Source organism: Chrysochloris asiatica, unplaced genomic scaffold (assembly GCF_000296735.1).
Source record: "Chrysochloris asiatica unplaced genomic scaffold, ChrAsi1.0 scaffold00008, whole genome shotgun sequence".
Taxonomy (NCBI): domain Eukaryota; kingdom Metazoa; phylum Chordata; class Mammalia; order Afrosoricida; family Chrysochloridae; genus Chrysochloris; species Chrysochloris asiatica.
In genome coordinates this window covers 4476173-4482172 of record NW_006408526.1, presented here as the reverse complement: position 1 = coordinate 4482172, position 6000 = coordinate 4476173, and positions in this window count along the sequence as shown.

Genomic DNA, 6000 nt, shown 5'->3' with positions numbered 1-6000 from the left:
TCATACTTCGTACATTCCATGTTCCAATTTTCAATGGATGTTTACAGCTGTTTCTCTTCATTTTAAGTTGTTGCCCATCAGCAAATGCAGGTTCTATGCACTTTTCTCCTCTGAACTTAACTCTATTCATGTCATTATGGTCAACTCTACTTTGAGGAGGCATTTTTTTTTCCCCAGTTGCATTCTGAGTGCCTTCCCACCTTCCAGTCCTGTATCTGACAGTTTCTCTGCTATTCATAGAGTTTTCGGTGACTAATGATTCAGAAGTAGTTTGTCACTCTTTCTTCCTAGTCTGTCTTTGTTTTGTAGCTCATCTGAAACCTTTCCACCATGGGTGACCCTGCTGGTTATTTAAAACATGGGTGGCATAACCCTCAGAATCACAGCAGCTCAAACCACCACACCACGACAGACAGATGAGTGGTGGCCATTTGGTTTTATGTGTATACATAAAAAGTTTTTATAGCTTATTGAATATCCGGAATACTGTAATGTATCAAATGTGTTGTAACACTGATAATTAAACTCATCATTTGTTAGATGATATAAAGCTATGCAGGAGTCCTGGTGTGACAGTATAGGATAAGCACTGGACTGCTAACTGCAAGGTCAGCAATTCAAAGCCACAAGCCACTCATCAAAAACCTTACACAAATTGAAACCAACTTGACTACACTTAACAATAACAACAAAAACCTGTGCTTATACATAAAATAAATTTGGAGCACAGATGTATGTTTATTACTTTTATCTGGGGAATCTCAAAATGCTTGTAATGTGCTAATATTTTTAAAGGATGAATATATCTGAATTCCATTAAAAAGGTAGTTGTGTTTGAAAGAGCTATTGCCAAATTGACACACCTTTGTTGCTGTTGGCATCCTTGTGTGGGACTGTAGGGTAAGGACTGGATTGGTAACCACAGGGCCATCAGTTCAAACCCACATACAAGTCGCTCTTAACTGGTGCTTCCCTGATTGTTGGTGGTAGATCCAAGCAAAGTGAAGTCTTTGGCAACTTCAATCTTTTCTCCATTTATCTTGATGTTGTTTATTGGTCCAATTGTTACAATTTTCATTTTCTTTACATTGAGATGAAATCCATACTTAAGACTAAAGTCTATTATCTTCTATAGTATTATTTCAAGCCCTCTTCACTTCCAGCAAGCAAGATTTTGTCATCTGCATATTACAGGTTGTTAATTAACCTTCCTCCAATCCTGATAGCACTTTCTTCTTCATATAATCCAACTTTCCAGATCATTTGCTCAGTATACATATTGAATAAGTATGGTGAAAGGATACAACCCTGACATACATCTTTCCTGATTTTAAACCATTCAGTATCTCCTTGTTCTGTTGTAATAACTGTCTCTTGGTCTAAGTACAGGTTCCTCATGGGCACAATTAAGTGTTCTAGAATTCCCATTCTTCACAAAGCCATTCATAGTTTGTTATGATCCATATAGTTGAATTCCCTTGCACAGGCAATAAAGCACAAGTAAACATAATTCTGGTATTTTCAGTCAATATTCACCTGAAGTCAGCAATAATATCATATCCCCTGTTTCACGTTCTCTTCTGAATCCAGCTTGACTTTCTGACAGCTTCCTGTTGATGTGCAGCTGCAACTGTTTTTGAATTATCTTTAGAAAAAAAATTGTTTGTATGTGATATTAATACTGTTTGAGGATTTCCACATTCTGATGGGTCACATTTCTTTAGAATGACACAAATAGGGATCTCCTCCATTCGGTTGGCCAGTTAGCTCTCTTCCAAATTTCTTGGCATAAATGAGTGATTGAAACATTGCAATTCCTGGATCCTTTTTTTTTTTTTTGTCAGTACCTGCAGTACAGCTTTGTCTGCCTTCAGTACAGTCAGTACTATCAGTTCTTGATGAATTGGTATCTGTTGCAAAGATGGAACATTGACTAATTCTTTTTGTCATGTTGTTGTTAGATGCTATCAAGTTAGTACTGACTCATAGTGATCTTATGCACAGCAGAACAAAACACTGCCCGGTCCTGGGCCAACCTCACAATTGATGCCACGCTTGAGGCCATCACTTTGCCAATCTGTCTCACTGGGGGTCTTCTACTTTTTCTCTGACCCTCCAACTTACCAAACATGATATCATTCTCCAGCGACTGGTCCCTCCTGACAATATGTCTGAAGTATGAGAGACGAAGTTTGGCCATCTTGGCCTCCAAGGAGCACTCTGGCTGCACTTCTTCCAACACAGATCTGTTGGTTCTTTTGGCAGCCCATGGCACTTTCAATATTCTCCTCCAACACCATAACTCAAATGCATCAATTCTTCTATGGTCTTCCTTATTCACTGTCCAGCTTTCACATGCATATGAGGTTATTGAAAATACCATGGTTTGGGTCAGGTGCACCTTAGTCTTCAAGCTAATATCTTTGCTCTTCAGCACTTTAAAAATGTCTTGTTATTCCTTCCGTCTTTTCTTGATACTTACTGCATTATTCATTTCTGTTATCCAGAGAATTCTTAAAAATTGCAACCCAGGGTATGAATTTTTTTTCAGCTATTCAGCTTGAGAAATTCTGAGGGTGTTTTCCCCTTTTGGCTTTCAAGATTATAGAAACCTTCAATAAATAAAGATATCAAAGTATGAACAAATGTCTCTTTTTCAACATATCCTCCATTTCATACTACATACCTTTGTAGGTGGTGTTTAAATCTCTCTAACCCTTTCCGAAGAATTATTTGCTCTTCAATTTGCACCATGTCAAATAGCAATTTTGGCATTGTGGAAGGACTCAAATTGTGTTCCCTTGAAATATTCTTTGAGTTTGGGAAACAAAAGGAAATCTTAAGGGGTAAGATTGGGGCTCATAGTATATTGAAGTATGAGCAGATGCATTATTGTGATGAAAGTAAAACAAAACAGCTTTCTATTTTCTTAAAATTTCCTCATAAGTCCCTGTGACTGTTCTCAGTCCTTTGAGAAAATCTATCAAGATTGGTGGTGGTGGTTATGTGCTGTCGAGTTGATTCCTACTCATAGTGACCCTGTATAGGGTTTCCAAGGCTGTAAATCTTTATGGGAGCAGAAAGCTTCATCTTTCTCCATGGATTGACTGGTAAATTACCATATTGGAATCCTTCAAAAAGTTGCCATAACCTTCTAAGCTGACTTATATCATTGAATTTAATTGGCCCAATACAATTCTATGGGAGGCAATGTTTTCACTGAACCTTGCTCTCAGGTTTATTTTGTTAAACTGGAGATGTTCTTGATTATGATTCATTCCATAAAACCATCTTCATTAGCATTGAACTGGCTAAAGAAGACTAATGAAAAGATCAGCTCATTGAGCTAGCTGATCTTTGAGCAAAGCTTTTTGCACACCAAAGGCTTTTTGAGGCCAAGATGTTCACTGAAAATTGAAAATGCCAAACCATGTGAAATCCCAACTTCAGTAAGTATAATAAAAATGGAGATTTTCCACAAGGCTCAGCCACAGTTTCTTCATTAATCTGTATCAATAGTTTTCTCTCTCTGGGCTCATCTTTGGCATTTTCCTGACTTCCTAAACTGCTAGATTCATATAAAAACTGTTATTTTATGTGAGCCTGCATTCCTGTAAACTTTTTGCAAAGTTTCATTGATTTGTGAAGATGTCCACTTGCTAAAATTTTTATATTAGTTCTAACTTCAAAATCACAACCAAAAAAAAAATCATTTTTTTAAGGTACCCTGAGGAGACTAAGACAAGTTTATTACTAGAGATCTTATCTGCAGCCTTCTGCGGATCACAAGGCATGTTTAAACTTGTTCTGTTTGGAAGAAGCCCATAAATATATGAGCTAAAACCCCAGTAGCAATCATTTCAAACTTAACCTTGTATGTCACAGTGCTTGTTTAGTTTCTTTTAGAAAGATCAACATGAGGCTGGTCCCTAGGTGTTGGAGGTTAAAGTTATCCCAAATGTTGGACTTTTTCAACATGTTATATCACTCCACAGTCCTTAATATCAATCAACACTCCTCTCCTCCCTCACGTCCCATAGTTGTGCAACATGGAGCAGCATCTCACAAAACTCGCAACAATCAAAGAAAATGGCTCTCGCCATTGTGGAGGCTGGCCAGCCCAAATCCATAGTTCAGACATTAGGTTTGAGGAATCTTCTCATTGAAATACTCTCAGGAACTGAGGATGCTAAATCAGCAGATCAGATGACAGACTTGACAAAGGAGGCTGTGGTAGCTGATATGTCACATCAGAAGAGGAGCTGAAAGACCCAGGAACTGGAGGTCAGACAGACATAATGAGTCAGATGCAATATCCGGGGAAAGAGAGCAAACTTTTCAAAGCCGTCCTATAAATTTGCGTCAAATCATGTGCCAAGTGAAACTAAGGATGGTGACTTGATTCACACCCTCTAGTAAGGTGGCTAAGTTGCTAAGTGCCATCGAGTTGGTTCCAAAACACAGCAATTCCATATAGGGTTTCTGAGGAGCAATTGGTAAGCTTGAACTACTGACCTTGTGGTTCAAACTGACTTTGCAGCCCAGCACAATGGACCAACAGTGCCACACCAAGATTCCACTAGTAAGTTGGTGGGGCATCTTTAATCCTTCATTCCACTGTAATCTTTATTGTTTGTTGTTGTTGTTAAGTGCCATCAAATTGGTTCCAGCATATAGCAACCCTGTACAGTTTCCAAAGAGCAGCTGTTGAGTTTGAACCACCAATCCGTGATTCAAATGAACTTACAGTAAAGTGCTTGTCCTACTGAGCTGCACCAGGACTCTGTAGCACCAGTTAACCCTAGATGTTGTTGTTGTAAAGTGTCTAAAAGTTGATTCTGACACACAGTTATGCTGTATAGGGTTTCCAAGAAACAGCTTGAATTGGTGGGTTTGAATTGTAGACCTTGTGGTTCTCAGTCCAATGTTGATAGTACAGCTCCTTAGCAATTCACTTTAAAATAGGTCTATAATAACAGAGCGATTTTTGTGTTGTTAGATGCCATAGAGTTGGAATCAACTCTTAGTGACCCTATGCACAACAGAGGAAAACACTTCCTGGTCCTATGCCAACTTCACAATCATTACTAAGTTAGAACCCATTGCTGCTACCACTGTGCCAATCCATTTTAGTTGGAGGTTTTCCTTTTTTTTCTCTGATCCTCCACTTCACCAAACATGATATCTTTCTTCAGTGACTGGTCCCTCTTGATAAATGTCTGAAGTATGAGAGACAAAGCTGGGCCATTCTGGTTTCCAGGGAACATTCTGGCTGTACTTCTTCCAACACGGTTTGGTTTGTTCTTTTGACAATCCATGGTACTTTAATATTTTCCTCAAATACCATAATTCAAATGCATCAATTCTTCTGTGGTGTTCCTTATTCACTGTTCAACTTTCACATGTATATGAGATTAATGAAAATACCATGGCTTGGGTCAGGTACAACATAGTCCTCAAACTGACATCTTTGCTCTTCAATACTTTAAAAAGGTCTTGTGCAGGAGATCTGCCTATTGCAATACACCCTTTGATTTCTTGACTGCTGCTTTCATGAACGTTGATTGTAGACCCAAGTAAAATGAAGTCTTTGACAACTTCAGTGGTAACTCTGTTTATATGGTTGTTATTTATTGTTCCAGTGGTGAAGATTTTTGTTTTCTTTACATTGAGATGCAACCCGTACTGAAGGCTGTGGTCTTTGATCTTCATCAGTAAATATTTTAAGTCCTCTTCACTTTCAGCAAGCAAGGTTGTATCGTCTGCATCTCTCAGGTTAGTAATTAGTCTTCCTCCTATCCTTCATTTTTCTTTATATAATCCACATTTTTCTTTATATAACCCAGCTTCTCATAGTATTTGCTCAACATACAGACTGAATAAGTATGGTAAAGGAATACAACTCTGGCACACACCTTTCCTAATTTTAATCCATTCTGTGTTCCCTTGTTCTGTTCGAAGAACTGCTGCTTATTCTATGTACAGGTTCCTCATGAGCAC